We start from the raw sequence: 16,999 nt of genomic DNA on the forward strand, positions 1-16,999 counted from the left end.
TTAGTGTGTTGGTCTTAGTCTATTCGATTCATGTATTTGCTGAAGTTTTCAACGTTAGTGTATATGTTTTACGGCACAGCACTCAGATGCGTTTGTGCCTTGTTTGCACTTTATAACAATTTGTAATAAATAATACATAAATAAATGAGGTCCCCACTTCTGATGGTGTTTGTTTAGATCACTCATTAGAGGTTGAGAGTCTTAACCACTTTGTTGTGGATTAATGCCCCATACTCAAGGATAACTTGAGATGCGGGAGGATCGCTCAGAGCAATACCAGAGGTTAAGATTAATTATAAACCTTTCGGTCAACACATCTTTTGTTTAGCTAAAGTTTTACTAAGGTAAGTGTGTTCTGGGTGGGGATTACAGCAATTACTGTATTCCAGCAAAGGCCCTACCACTCTTATTACCTTACAGAGCACAGCACACCCATATTTAGCTGGCTAGCAAGTAGTTTCCAATCACTGCTGTGTCGCTCATGTAGCCATTTTCTATGCATTGTTGTGTCTCAAATGTAGGCATTTTTCTCCCGCTGCTCAGATATCTCATATTCTGGTGGTTCTCCATTTGCTGCTGTGTCTCAAATGTAGCCATTTTGTATGTATTGTCCTGTCCATAATTTAGCCATTTTTCTCCTACTGCCCAGGTATCTCAAATTCAAGTGATTCTCCATTTGCTGCTGTGTCTCAAATGTAAGTGTATTTGTATGTATTTATGTGTCTCAAATTTAGGCATGTTTCTCACACTGCTTAGGTATCTCCAATGTAGGTGTTTCACCATGGGTGTAACCCATCGGGTGTTGGTGAGCCTTATCTCACATTTGGCCTATCTATGTTGGTGAGCCTTATCTCACATTTGGCTCAGCTCTGTTGGTGAGCCTTGTTTCGCTTTTAGCCCATTCATGTTTCTGAACCAAATCTTGCACTTGGTACACCTGTGTTAGGGAGCCAGATCTTGCATTTAGCTCATTTGTATTGGTGAACCAGACCTTGCATTTGGTCCTGCTTTGTTAGTGCGCTTTATCTCGCATTTGACCCATATATGTTGGTGAGCAGTATCTCGCACCTAGCCCATCTGTGTTAGTGAGCAAATATTTCACTTAGCCCATTCATGTTAGTGAGCCAAATCTTGCATTTGGTCGATCTGTGTTAGGGAGCAATATCTCACATGGACGACCACAGGGCACAGGGAGCACATCACCTGTGGAGGTGGTAATTGCTGCTCACCAGAATGGCCAACAGGGGAAGGGATATGGGCCACAGTTAGTCAGACCAAGGGGCGTAGCAAAGGGTTGTAAGGATATATTTGGGGATTTTACTGGCAGTATACAGTATGGAAATGCAGCCATTCCGAAATAGGTGCCAGGCACAATTTTTCAGCAAGCATTATTTTTTTTTTAAAGCATTCAGCAAAATGTTTTAGAAACATTTCTGTCATTTTAAAGTGCAGAAGTGCATAGGTACAATTTTAATGTTTTCATGTGCGCAAAACTGTATCAGAAATACATAACTAACCATATACTAATTGTATCACTAATATATTAACTGCTCCACTCCCTCTAACATTGTAATGCAGTTCGTGAGCACAGTGAGATGCATTCCATTTTTTCATGAAGAGCAGAAACATGTGCGACATGAAGGCGAATGGAAACGTTTGCCTGAAGCTTTCATTTTTCTGGAGCTGCGAGAGTTTTTTGCAAAACATTCTTGCACAATGATTGGTATGAATGGAGAGGTGGTACAGCTGATGTCATGGTAGGATGACTTGCAGTTGATAGACAGGGAGAGGTTTTTTAATGGGCAAAGTGAGATGAAGAGGTCAGAGCTGTTCGGGACTTGAGTGTGAACTGTGACTTCCAGGGATGGGATATCCATGGCTGCAGTCTTGAAGATAAAAGAGAGGGGGAGAGCTACCTGGCTTTGAAGCATTCTGAGGCAGTGCAAGGCTGTGTTCCCGGGAGTTGCACGAGGGAGGTTCGCATAGATAAAGATCCGGTGGCAAGTGCTTCAGAATTCGCCCATTCTGGTGAGTTAGTTCAAAGATGAGGAGTGTGAGCTGACTTTAAAAAGAAAAATATCATGTTTCTCTAAGCATGTTTGCGCTGGCTAAATAAAATGATGCACACTGAGTTCATTTTGCGATGTGTTTTATTTTGATATCTTTTTGATTCATTTATTCTAAAAAGAATTGAATACAAGGTTTTCATTTCTTCCATGTTCCATGTTGCTATATGCTTGTTCTCTTCACTGTGTTTTGTTTTAGGAGACAAGGTTATGCTCGCTGTTGGTAAGGTGGATTGTGTATATTATAAATATATTATAATAAAAAGCAAAGCTGGAGCAATTTTATTGATTTTATTTTATGTCTCCCATGTTTACTGTGTTAGGGGAAAGAGTCAATGGGTAATTCTAGTGTTATACCAATGTGTTAAAGAATGTTGCTTCTTCATTTACCCTATGGGACAAGTTTAGAATAAGAGTAAACATATACAAATAAGGAAGACAGAAGGCTGTGTGGGTGTGAATGAGTCCTTCTTTGCATGCGGAAAAGAAGGCAGTGTCAGATAAGACACAAAGGTTACTGGATGTAAATAAGCCAGTGATACAAGCCACATACAATAGGTGGCATTCTGAATAAACTCACTGGGTTCCCTGAAAGTGTGATGGGTCAAGGGAGTTCTCTACAGGCGACCAAGAGATATTCCAATAGAGAGGAAAGATTTGGTTTATGATGGGCCTGTAGTATAAAAAAGGTATGCTCACCACTATACTACATAAATAAGGTAATTCTGAAAATACCACAAAAGTAAGATACCACTAAAAATTACCGCCAATACAAGCTAACACTATATTATCACCAACATAGGGTAATACTGAACTATCTCTAATGGTAAGGCCAGTTTACCACCAAAATATCACTGTAATGAAATATCGTCAAATCCGAATTTGCCCCAAAAAGACAAAACCTACAGGGTACTGCCATTAACTAACCCTACTAAATACTCACCCTTCTGCATACACTTTCTCAAACTCTGAACTAAACACAGCCATACCTTTATAGCACAACAAAGCACACACACTTCACAACACTCCAACAGCAAAACAAACCACACACAGCTTTGCCCAACAGCACATGGTGGCTACCAACCGAAAACACACCTTTGCTCAGTGAACAGTGTCTACCGAACTGAAGCTGCCATCAGCACATCACAGCTCTCGTGCTCTTTTCTCCCACTCAGTCCTGCTAACCTTCCCACCTGCCCCTTTTCTTTCCAGATCCACCAGAACACCAAGAAACCACCCAGGTGGCAACAGTGCATAGTATAAGAACCTTTAACATAAAATAACATAACATAAAATGAGCCTAAACAGGACATGCATGCCCAGAGGTGGATAAAGTTCCTGCTGGACCTAGAGACAGAAGCTACACCGCCCTGATGATGCCGAAACATGTCTGTGGTTGCTTGTGGTCTTGTACAGAAGGGAGTTGACAAGCAGTGTGGGCTGGTCTGCCCCTTCTATGGTGGGACAAAGCCTGATTTGGATATGGTCTTTCCCATTTCTGCAATGGCTTGGCAGTTGAAGAACAATGCTCTGGAGGTTTGCTCAGAGCGATGCTAGAGGTTAAGAATAATTCTATACCTTCTATAGCTGACATCACCCTGAGTGGGACGTGTATGCCCTGATGTGGGTCCCTGGCCTGCTGGGCCTAGAGACGCAAGATGCACCTCACTGATTGTGCCATTTGATGCTGAAACATGTCTGGAGTTGCTTTTGGTCTTGCACATTAGGGATATGACCAAGCCGTTCAGGCTGGACTGCTATTTTCAAATTAGGACCAAGCGTCATTTTCATATGGTCTTTGCACTTTCTGTGATGGCTTGGAAGGTGAAAAATGATGGTCGGGAAGGTTGTCCAGGTCGATGCCAGAGGTTAAGATAATCCTAAACCTTCCAGTCATTACCTCTTCTGATTAGCTGAAGTCACCCTTAGTTGGACGGGTATGCCCAGATGTGGGTACTGTGCCTGCTGGACCTAGAGGCACAAGCTACACCTCACTGGTGACACTCATTGAGGCTGAAACATGCCTAGGGATGCTTGTAGTCTCGTGGAGAAGGGGTGTGACCAAGCAGTTCGGCTGGACTGCCCTTTGTGGGGTGGGACCACGCTTGGTTTGCATATGGTCTTCCCAATTTCTGTAATGCCGTGGCAGTCAAAGAACAATGGTCTGGGGGGTTGCCCAGAGCGATGCCAGAGGTTAAGAATAATTCTAAACCTTCCATCCATCATCTCTTTTAGCTGGTGCCACCTCACTATCAATAGATCTTTACACTATCTCCCATGTGATACCATTATTTATCTGTTGTGTTTAAGAATTGTCTGTTTCTATAAATTCAGATTTATTTTCTGGATTGTATGGAAGCATTAAGAATGTTCTACATACTCCGTAATTAGGTTTTTCATGTGGAATATTGGTAGGACCTTCTCTGGAGGTTTGAGAGCCTGATTCTCTCCATCAGGTTTGATGATGTCGAATGGTTGGATTATCAGAGTAACATGGTTTCCTGTAGTACTGTCCAAAGAGAGCCTTTCATCTTTTTTTATGAATGTCTACCATAGTGATGTTTATTTGTGGGATGTTTCATGTGTTTTTGGAGCCTCCTTTTTCAGTCTTCCGCTCGGGAGTTAAGACAGATACTCTGACCACTGCCATCACAGGAGTGACATGTTTTCTCTGATGGTTGCAACTTGTTTTGACATGCCTTTGGATGGATTGTTCCTCAAAACAATGTCTTCGATAACACACATTTATTTTAATGTGCTGATTGTAGTACAGTTGCCTTTGTTGGTTCAGGCCTGGCTTTTAAATATTTTGTAGCCACCTGTCACATACTGGTTGAACTACTTGGTTTTAAGGAGGGGTTATTTTTTTTAACTGGATATTTGAAGTGAACTATCCTACTCTCGACCCTCTTTCTAATAGGATGACCAGTTTGATTTCAGCAATGTAAAGAATAATCCGGCACGTTCCTGACTTTCTGAGGGGTATATAAAAAAAAATGGTTTATCAGCAGAAGAAAACAACGTAATAAATAACCTATTCAATCTCCCTGAGTGTATTCTGAATGTGCGCCCATATAGGGCAACTAACTTACCTTCGATTTGTGACATAATAACCCCTGCCATATTGGGTTCATTTATGGTTTTCCACGCGTGAAGGGAAATATAGGGCGGCGCGACTATATATACTCCTACAAGAAGGAGGATAATCTATCCCCTGGTGTTAGCACATTGGATCTCTGCTGGCTACCTTACACCTCGAGAGGTTATGGTCAAGGGCCTCTGATATTAATAATGGGACAAACAAAATAACAATGTCACACCAGTGATTATTTGATAATCGGAGGAAGCAGCACTGTGAGCGATCTCTGAATGCAGGTGGCCATGTGACTATCAAGCCGGACAAAGGTTACGAAAACTATTTCGATATTATAAAGCCAGCCTATGCTCACTCACTCTATATTAGGTTTCACCTTGGTACACTCCCTCTGCTGTGTCAGCCCTGCAGCAACATGAAAGAAACAATTCCATATTATTTATTTTTCTGTCCCCTCTATCAGGACGTTCGGACATTGTATCTCGAATGAAATTAACGTGGTACTCTATGAGGCCAGATTTATTCGCAGAGCTTGGCTAAGGAGGAAATGCTGTCCAGCAGAGGACATTACCTTTGCACCTTTCTGTGCCCTTTTGTACATTCGCTGGACTGTATGCGAGCATGGTTTCTTAATTTTAAATCAATTTGAATGTACTTATGCTCAGTGTCTGGCAATTAGGATGGTAATTTCAACAGGTTTACAGAGAAAATGGCGTTTAACAGATGTAATTACCTTTGCACTTTTTCTGATTTTTGCACAATATTTGGATCTACGCCATTATGGTTTTCAACTTTCAATGTATCTGAAATGTATTTCTGTTTATGTGCCTTGCTGTAAGAACTTTTTTTTACATCGAATAAAGGTTGATAAAAAAAAATAACACATCATGCGTCTCCTACTAAGCAACTGAAAGCTTTTCCTAGACACCCTGACACATTAACTCACAGACATGCGTCTACTTGTTCTTATATTTACATGTCCCCTTTGCTTATGACGTACTGTATCACCTAGTGGTGTTCTTTGTACATGTAACTGTCAACTGATCTTTGGGACCTTTTCGGCTACTCTTGCAGCACTTCAGGCATGTTAGAACGCTCTCACGAAAGGCTCAAGAAGTTGAGAAAGTTAAACATGAAATATTTCATTCCTTGAAAGCATTACAAGCAAGCGCCCACCAATGCACTCTGGCAAGGGGCCGGGGCAGACATTTGCATCATGTAAATGTTTAAATCTTTCTTATTTAAAAACATGTGTATTATTGTACGTTTATGAAAAACATGCAAAAAGCTAGCAAGAAATGTTGCACGAAAAACATAAAATAACAGAAATGCTCGACACAGGAATGACATGTGACCATCTCAATGTGTTCCCGGTGCTGTTACTCTGGAACCGGGAGTAGGTGACTGGAATACGACAGCAAAGAGATGATACCCCGATTTATTGTTAAGGTAAAGGAAATTAAATGTGGGGATCACAACAAGTGGACGAAGTGACAGGGCATCTCTAATGGCCGCGGGCAAGCTGTGGAATGCAATCTGAAAACCTAATTTAAAGTCCTTAACTCTGAACACAACAGAAAAAAATCGTTAATTGCTTGAAGTGCTGCTGGGTCTTGCTGTGGCTTTCTGTAGCTTAAGCCACTCAACCAGCAGGGCAGCTACCTTCTTGTAGCCACTTTGGTATTTAGAAAGTTAGTGTTCATGAAAATATCTCCAGGCATTTTACTCATTATTATAATCAGGCGGTGTTAGGTGTTCAGAGAATACCAGTATAAGTGGACCCTGGTGTGTGTATATATTTAGGTACTGTGATCATGATAGCCCCCCATTGCCGCAGAATGCTTCAACAGTCACTTAAGAGTCTGCCAGTGAGAAGCCAACTTGGGGAATCAGTAAATATGACTATGAGGTCTAAAGTGAATCACATCCAGAAATGGACAGGAATGAATATGAGACATTAATATAGAACCATGACAGCCATCCCCACATAACAAAGACAATGAAAGGATACACTCACTGAACATACTAATTTGTCCATGTTATGGGGGCGTGCAATGATTAGATATCAGTGTAGAAGGAACAATGTATCCTAAGTGGCACAGAAGAATGTGCGGTGGGGTGCAGTATGGGAATTCCAGACTCTGAACCTCTTGCTCAGCACCATGTCTCAGCAGGATGTGTCACCTTCTCTGCATGCACCACTTCATCTTTAACTGCTGCCACAACTAAATCCTTGGTAGCCAACACTGACCAAAATGCAATGGAGGGCTTCTTGGAATCATAAACTAACATTAGCGCATATTCCAGGACTGCAATAATGAAGCATTGCAGTGTCCAAGGCTTGGATGACTATGTGGGCTCCAATCGACTTATGCAGCAGTGCTGCCACTGTACTTCTGCAAAACACTGGCAAGTAGACTACATTTGACAACCATTCCCCAGAAAGATTAGATTGCTCCACAGAAAACAAGTATGCCTCCTGGAGGTAGGCGCCAAGACCCCCCCATTTCCAGCAGCAGTAAGCCACTTCATGTGTGTTTAAGTGTCTGCAGAGTAGTTTGTGCTGTGTGTGCACGCATGTCTGAATGGATAGCCATAGCCATGATAGGAATTTGGGTTGGCAAAATATCCCTGATCCCTGATGGCCTCCTGGGCGGGGAAGGTGCTGCACACTCCCTCATCACTGTGTTCCTTTATCTTCAGGATGATGGGGATTCTTGACTGATTTGTGCCTTAGTGAAAGCATGTTGCGTGACTGTGGTCAGAAGCAACGCATTCCTCTCCCCTCTGCCAGGACCCCTCCTCCTTTCATGAGCCATTCTTTTTTAGGTAAGGGAAGAAATTTGATTTATGAAAGCCCTTTTGTTTACCTTTTGATGCAGTGCAACACTAATGCCACAGGGTGCAAATGCAGTTTTGGGGCATACTTCTGGGTAGACAGCTAGGTCATTCATGTAATGCCCTTTTGATTCACAAAAAAGGAATTCATCAATTGTTAACAACAGTTCCAAAGAAAGCATGTCTTTTGAAGTAAAGTTGGTGTTGGTGTCAATCAAACATATCAGCTGTGTACCTTTAAAACATAACCAAAACTTTAATCCGGTGAGTAATCTGCAACGCGCACAAATTATTCAAGTATCCAACGGTGTCCATTGACATACACGTAGCTCATGGCATTTCAAGGCTATTTACAGCTCTTCATTAGTTGAGGGATCATTTTGTACAAAACATTTTGCTAACAGTTTCCGAGGCTTAAATGTAGCTGCTGAGCTCATATGAACACGAGGAGCAGTCACACCATTCCCCTGAGTCTCGTGATCAGTCTGAACCTACCCTTTAATACATTCGGCTGAAAACACTAGGAGTAGGAAAGCCACCATATTTGTAGTCTCCAGAATAAAAACACGTGCAGATTGTAACCAGACAGCAGTGGGTGTGAATTTACACTAAGCAGAATCCCTGGTCGCATGTAGTCTGTTGACTGACCTAGGTACATTCTACAGCCACGGCACTACACCCAGCAGGTAAAGCATGGTAATACCTGGTCCTTTAGTCAAGGAAACTCATAAGATTGTTCAAATTATGTTAGAAAAATCAATGTTCATTAATATAAGGTAATTTTGCATCTTTGTACAGGTAAATTATATACAGTCAAGCACTGCCACGATAATTTGAGGAGTACTGGAAACCATCATTAGGATTAGGAACCATTGATAACTTGAGACGTCACTATTAAAACTTGTGGTCATATGCCTTTATCACAACATTTATGTTAAATTAAGACCCATATATATTTTTATAATTCTGAACATATATATCTTTTGCAACAGTTCTTCAGGTTCTTGCAGTTATCTGATCATGTATTGCACAAGCGCGGGATAACAACATAAAAAGGTATGTTTGATAGATACATAAGATGTTTTAAAGCATAGAGGCGTAGGACTTTATTTTCAGATTTACCATGAAGCAATCACACTGTTATACTTGAAAATTTCATTTTATGGTAAAATCAGATCATTCGAACATAATCACTATCTTTCATCTAAAACCGGTTTAACCAACAATGGCCTTCATTATTCTCTTTTTGTCTGCCTTCACACAGTATTTAAGTATAATTACATTTGACTCGAAAAGCAATGAAGATTGAATTGGGGATCTGATAAAGAAGTATCAATAATTTACTTTGAAAAAGAGCTGTGCATCCCACTAAGGACACAAAGCAAAATATGCACCCATGTCCTACTGGTGATTGGAGGAGGCCCTACAGGCTTTGGAACACATGGCTATCAACTAATATCAAATAGGCAACTAAGTGGCTAATGCATTATGGAGATTCTACATCATTAAGGGATTACAAATACAAGATTGAATTACCCCTGAACACTGTACAAAACATGGTGGATCACTCTGCCCCTGCCAATACCTCTACCGAAACCTCTGCCAGATGAAAGTAGGCAAAGCAACAAGTTCTTTCAATACTACAACCTTTGCATGCTTAAGTTATGTTTCACATAATGCCCATTTTAAACATGGACACAGTCAATGTTCAATCATTTTAATAATGCATCTAAATTGCAACATTCAGTATAATTGACTGCACCTCAGTAGCAGTCTCAGAATTCATTTTGATGGGTTTTAACAAGACTAAAAGCCTTGGTAAGAGATAATGAACACCTTGTCAAAACCATTTGCAGTGTGTATGGACTCAGGTTTTATGGCAATTTATAGGCATAGGCAGAGTGGGAGCAGCACAGGCAGCCTAGAGGAAAGGAGAATTACACTATCATGTGATCACACTGCCCCTAGCCAACAAGATGGGCATGCACTGGCTGGTGGGCTAATTTCTCCCTGTGGGGAAGTACTGAGAGCATCAGCATCCCAAAGTCCCCCTCCCGCCCTCCCCTGGATTTGTTCTGCTATCTTATGTCTCAGCTTGTAGCACATGAGGGACATGATAAAGCAAACACTTGTATTAAATATTTATTTGAATATTCACAGAGAACAGTAGCCTCTTTGAGCCAGCAGAAGTAGCAAGCAGGTCACGTTGTCATTAAAGGAAGAAATGCAAAATCATGGTAGTTGTGCCAAAGACCATATTATTAGCAATATTTCAAAGGTGCGAAGTTAGGGTGGAGGATGTATATCGCCTTTCAATCACACGTTTTAATGAAACAAGTTTGGGAGCAGCACAGGGTTCTGCAGAGGAGTGATGCTTAAACTTGCAGAAAATTGTGAATGTATTGTACTTTGAAGGCAAGGTGTTCCGTTGGCTTCCTGGCCAAGCATGACACTGACACCAGTGTAGGAACAGGAAACATCTTTACTAAGTTCCAGCCCCCAGGGGAGGGTACAGGAATACATTTAGGCCACATCAGGTAAGTACTTGGATGGACATCCACCGGCATCCTCTCTCGGTCAACGCATCTTCTCAACTGACATTCAGACAACCATTCAGAACATTGCATTCTCACACACAGCATTCCCTTTCAGTCACTCACAGCATGCCATGCTTACAGGGCAGAGTGAAGGGAAAGACAAGACACAACACAAGGATCACTAAACACATGGATTTGAAGTGTATCCTTTTGGCAGTTTCTGGCCTTTGCATACATGTGAGGGTAATTGTAATATGATCAAATGGTTGGGTTTCAGAAGGAGGTGAGCAACAGCAGTTTGTATTTTTTGTAGTTTGAGTACAAAGACGGGACAGGACTGAGGTAAAGGTGAGCATTGAGAAGATGAAGGTATTATTCCAAGAGACTAGATCAGGAAAAGAGAAGCAAGACATGATTTTCTTCAAGGAAGACAGGAAGAAAAAGTGAGAGCTAAAAACATTTTAAAAAATCACCTTTACGGAGAAACTGACATTTAGGTAGAAGTAGAGGTTTTCCATCTTGATTATAGGTGTAGGAAGGATGCCAAGGCAGGGGGAAAGAATGAGGTGGCCCGACGGTTAGCTTCCCCACGGAGGACCTTAACTTACATCCTGCCACCTTTGCCAGAGCCTGCTTGATTGCACGCAACAATCAGCGACTTCCATCAAACATGAAAATTAATTGGCAGTTTATAGAGGATTGCCGTCAGCTGTAATCAAATTATCAACCATACAGGAACAGAAGGTTAAACAAAATGACCTTACCATATGAAACTAGGGAATGAAGATAGATGTTGAAGAGATGAAGAAACAAAAATATGATGGAGAGAGAAAAAGGATGTGAGAGAGAAAGTGCAAGAGAGAGGGAAAGAGAGAGAGTTTGAGTGGGTGACTGAGTGACAGAGTGACCCAGTAACTGAGATAAACATAGGCTATAATTAAGGATTGTGAGAGGAGTTTGATATAGTAGAGGATGTGTGGGAGAGGAGGATATGAGACATAATTGATAGAGTGATGCTTGAGACCTGATATTTTTTAACAGAGAATATTGTAAGAGAGATATGTGATAAAAGAGGGTGTGAGAAACAGGTGGGTGAGGATATTCCTCTTAGGTGACTTCACATCTCCCCAGTCTCAGTTGGAGTGAAGTGGAGAGGGCACTGCAAAGTCTAGTGACAACACAGAGAATGCAGAACTTATTTTTGGGCACTGTTGGTCTTTGTATCTGTCATGCACTTGTTATCCACTCCCAGTATTGTTGGTCAACAGGGACAACATAGTTGGTGATAAAGAGACAAAGACAGGATCGCACAACTTAAAATTGTAAATCAACAGCAATAAGCACCAATCTTCATTTTACCTCATTGCTCCTACATATATCATAGAAAACTCATACTTTGCTTTATTTCCTCTCAGATTTCACTTGTACCCTCTCAGTGGAAAATAGTCCCGTTGCTGATATTTACCCATTTACCCATTTACAGTTCATTGTACCAATGAGTAGATTCGGACTTCGTTGGAAAAATTGAAATCAGTGCTGTGAGTGCCTGTCCCTGTGATATAATTGTTATATCCGGTGACCTATATTTAAGACGTATACATTGATCTCTGGACTATATTTTCTATGGTGCTTCGGTAGGGAATTGAGGTTTGTTTTTTAGGTATAATATTCCCTCTTGAGAAGGAGAATAAAACTTGCAACAAGTAGACAAATTGGTTGAGGTAAGATGAATAACGATGGGCCAGACAACCGTACTATAATACTAGCAGTGCTCTGTTTCTACTATAGACAGTACCTTTGTATCAGTAGCACATTTAAGGAGCATTGCATCTCCTGTGCAGAGCATTGGCCTCTTCCCATCTGACCTCAGATTTTAGATGATGATTCTTTGAAAATCCAGTATGCTTTTTAGTCATCTGGCAGTTGTTAGCATTAGCAAAAGACAAATAGTTTAGAGTGAAAGAAGGCTGATACCTCTGCTTTTTTGTTTGAAGATATGGGGTTATAGCGCTCTGCATGGTGCTATCTCAGATAGTACGGTGGCAAAGTACTTTGAGAGCCTTATGCCCACCATTTACTCCTGGCACTCTGCATGTGAAGAAACGGATGGAAATATGTGGAAAAATGCAGAAATATGAATAATATGTGAAAAATAGGAAACACAATCATTTTGAGAACATTGCATCTGTAAGTAATAATGTGAAGCACTTTAAGTAAAAGGGATTTCTTCAAAAATGTGGGCATGACAAAAGGATGGTTGGACCATGGCCATGTTTCATTTTCTACAAACAATGTCTGCCGTTGTCGGAGACTGATCCAACTTCCAAACAAAATTCTTTACTATTTTATTTGGTATCTTGAATAGAATAATCTTAGATTTAGAGGGGTTTATATTTTGTTTATTGCTCCTTGCATAAGATTTTAAAGCGGATAGCAGACGTTGGAGCCCCACTTGCGAATAATCCAGGACTACTATGTCATCCGCATATGCTAAACAATTTATTTTAGCATTGCCAATAGATGGAGATATTAAACCAATATCATGCAGCCAATTAGTTAGATCTGCCATAAAAAGGATGAAAAGCAGGGAGTTAATAAACAGCCTTGAAGTACCCCTTTAGTTATCCTCTTTGGATTAGAGAGCAAGTCCGATCTGCCAAGTCTTAGAGTGTAACTCTCTCAGTATAGAAAGTAAGCCAGGAGGAATTCCCCAGGCATCAAGTTTTCCCCAGAGTAAATTCCTATCAACCATATCAACTGCCTGGGATAGGTCAATCCAGGCTCCAAAAAGGGTAGGGCCACACTTGGTAAATGACTTTACAGCAAGGCAGTTCAGAACAAACCCATTCAATGAGGTAGATAAACTCTTCCTAAAACCAGATTGTTGCTTAGGGATTATTCCCTTTGTTTTTGCCCAGGCTTCCAATTCCCCTAAAATAATGCCTGAAAAGATTTTATTGTCGGCATCTAGCAAAGAAATTGGGCGATAATTAGAAGCCAGTGACCTATCACCCTTCTTATATATAGGTATAACCATGGATTGTTTCAAAGAATCTGGAAATCTCTTCTGGGTAAGGATGTTATCAAAAAGCAACTTTAGAACCTTCGCCCAGGTGACTGAGTCCATTTTCAGAGTCGAGTTACTCAGACCATTCGGACCAGACGCTCTAGAGGCTGAAGATTTCTTAATTAACAATTCTAGGTCCAGAACATTAAATTCACCAGTTGGACGTTATATTCATCATCGAACACTCTGAAACCTCAGAGTCATAAATCTTGGCAAAATGATCAAGCCACACCCCCTCCTGGATTACAGAATCCTGTTTCTGATGATGGAATACCACATTCATTCCCACCATTGACCAAAAGTTTCGAGAATTCTTAAGAGATAGAGCACATAGCATTCTTCCAGCATCCTGCTGAAGCACCAGATGCTTATGGGCACAAAGCCAATTGCTATAGTTATTTTTTTAGCTTTGCTACTCCCTCCCTATAGGCTTTCACACATAAACCTGCATTCTTTAGGATAGATCTTTGATGCCTCATTTCAATCTTTTGGGCAATAATTTGATCATTAAAGGAATGTTTATGGATCTTGTGGGGTTTCTGCAAGGAAGGCTCTACTGGAGCCAAATCAGATAGAAAATTCAAAAAAAGCCCTGGCGTACAGGACTCAGACAGTTGCTGGATAGGTAAATAACTCATCCTGTGTCTCAACTCCTTATTTAATAGCTGACCCCCTTTGGGAAACTTTCTAATAGAATTCCCTGCATTATTAACGAGGAGCTCTTGACCATAGCGAGGGACCTCTGAAACACAATCATAGGATAAGGCCACCTTCAACATAGCATGATCATCATTGTTCCCATCCCCCACAACCAAACTGCAACAGCTCTCAAAAATATTTCTTGAGGCAAAAAGGTAATCAATCGTAGAGAAAGAGGAACCTCTATGCCAGGTAGGGGAATATGGAACATCCCCCCTGATGTTGCCATTCAGCATAAAGAGATTCCAATCCTGCATAAACTCTGACCATATTTTGCCATTACTGGATTTCTGTTTAAACTTTCCCGACCTTGGGTCCAGTTTAGAGATACATTGGGCAAAGTACTTTGGGAGCCTTACGGACAGTAGTTAAAGAAAAAACACTCTGTCGCCAGGAGGGTATGATACCGATTCTATATGTGCCCACCATTTACTCCTGGCACTCTGGATGTGAAGAAACGGATGGAAATATGTGGAAAAATGCAGAAATATAAATAATATGTGAAATATAGGAAACACAATCATTTTGAGAACATTGCATCTGTAGGTAATAATGTGAAGCACTTTAAGTAAAAGGGATTTCTTCAGAAATGTGGGCATGACAAAAGGATGGTTGGACCATGGCCATGTTTCATTTTCTACATAACAACGTCTGCCATTGTCTTCTGTGTGAAGTGAGCTAGGGGAATGCAGCTAGAAAATTGTGAATATCGTAATAGGGTTTGTTGGCATGTGTATATGTAGGTATTTATCTATGCAGAGTTAAGAACTGAATTACTGTAATGCTTAAATGTATTTTTGCTCTGTTCAGAATATGTATGAAGGACTAGAACAAACCTTTTTTTAGCCTTTATAGATCATACTTCAGTGATCAATAACGTCAACAGAGAACTGTTGTAGGATGAATTAGTGAAAATAGGGATACCAGAAGGTCTTTTAGCTGTTGTAATGTTGTTGCACTTACATTTTAAGGCTAGAGGTAGATTTGGTGCAGATAGTGAATTGACAGAGGTATTTGAGATCACAAAAGGAGTATGTCAGGGGTTAATTAATGGCCATCGTGCTTTTCAATTTAATGTAATGTATATTTTAACTCATTGTCACAAGCCCTTAAGGAAAGTAAATCTGACATTCCCAAAATGCTGAATATAAAAATACCTCCACTTTCATATGCAGCCAATGTAGTCTTAATGGCAAGGACCCCATTTGCTCTATACAAATAGGGTTTTGATATTAATTTTCCTTCAAGAACACTTGTGGATTAAAAGTCAATATAAAGAAATCAAATATTATGGTTATTGCAATAAACAAAAGTGCTTGCACAACTTATTTGCAAAGATAATGCATTAGACTAAATTAAGAGTTATCATTGTTTAGGTCTTCGGTTCACATTCATGGCAGGCACAAATTGATAAAAGCTAATATGACCATCCTTAGGGTCTTAAATAATATATTAAAAGTAGATATTTAACACAGATTAAGATTTCTTTTTGCTAAACTCTACAGCAGAAGCATCAAGTATGGTAATGGTACATGGGTTTTTTCGAACCTAAACAAAATTAACAAAAATAAGTTTTCACTTAGTTATTGCGTGTCCCACATTCTACTTGCCCTCAAAGTTCATAGTGATCTGGATAGTCCATTTGTTATGGGTGCAATTGCAGTCCATCCTATTTTCTTATGTACAACAGTATGGAAAATTAAAGGGCTTCCCAAACACAAAATATGATCTTCCATTGCATACAGACAGGTTATATGAGTGATAGATACTTCATTGGCTGTGAAATATTTCTGGACAGTTACATAAATAGGGCCTCCATGACTGTTTCAGTAACCCGAGGAACATCCCTGCCAATACTGAGCTACTTTTGGAATTGAATACTTGCGAGGCCACTTAAAGCCTCAGGGAATCTTGGCTGCATAATGCGCTAAGGAATATCAGATTCTTGCACCTATGCCGGGGATAGAACCTTATTTGTCAGTTGTGCGAAACAAATACCATCATACTCGTTTAACTTGCTTCAGGTTTAATGGTCTACACGTTTTAATGACGTATGGGAGAAAATTAAGGGGCTGATTCATGGAATTATTTGCGCGAAAAACAGGGATTTGTGTGCCATTCTGCCCGCAAATCCCCATTTGTTAAACAGGGATTTGCGGGTACAATGGCGCACAAATCCCTGTTTTTCGGCGCAAATAATTCTATGAATCAGCTCCTAAATGTTGTGTGCAAATCTGGTGAATTGAAAATGTGTTGTTATTTTGTGCTCTGTACGCAGGTCCAAGAAAATGCTACCAAGTTCCATTGTTACGTGAAAGGTGTTTTTATGAATGAAGACATGCTTCGTTTGTTTCTTTTGCTTCTCCCTGATGAATATGGGTGTGCTTGTTTTGCGACTTGTATTAACACTGTATTTATGATTAGATACCAGCTAGTATGAAAATCCTTTGTATTTAAATCAAATTTTAATTGTATTAATTGTATTCTGTATTGGGGTTCATTTTGATTCATTATTTTCATATTTCTATATGCGACTTTTATGTGAGTAGGTGTCCTGGTATGAAGTGATTGATTGATTGATTGATTGATTACATGCATACATACATGCATATAGACAATCAGAGGAGTATGTATGTATATATGTATGGTATTTATGAACACAACCCTTCCTGAGTAGCAATGGAATGCTGTACATGGG

The sequence above is a fragment of the Ambystoma mexicanum genome, chromosome 7q, assembly GCF_040938575.1.
Source record: "Ambystoma mexicanum isolate Mex_15411 chromosome 7q, UKY_AmexF1_1, whole genome shotgun sequence".
Classification (NCBI taxonomy): domain Eukaryota; kingdom Metazoa; phylum Chordata; class Amphibia; order Caudata; family Ambystomatidae; genus Ambystoma; species Ambystoma mexicanum.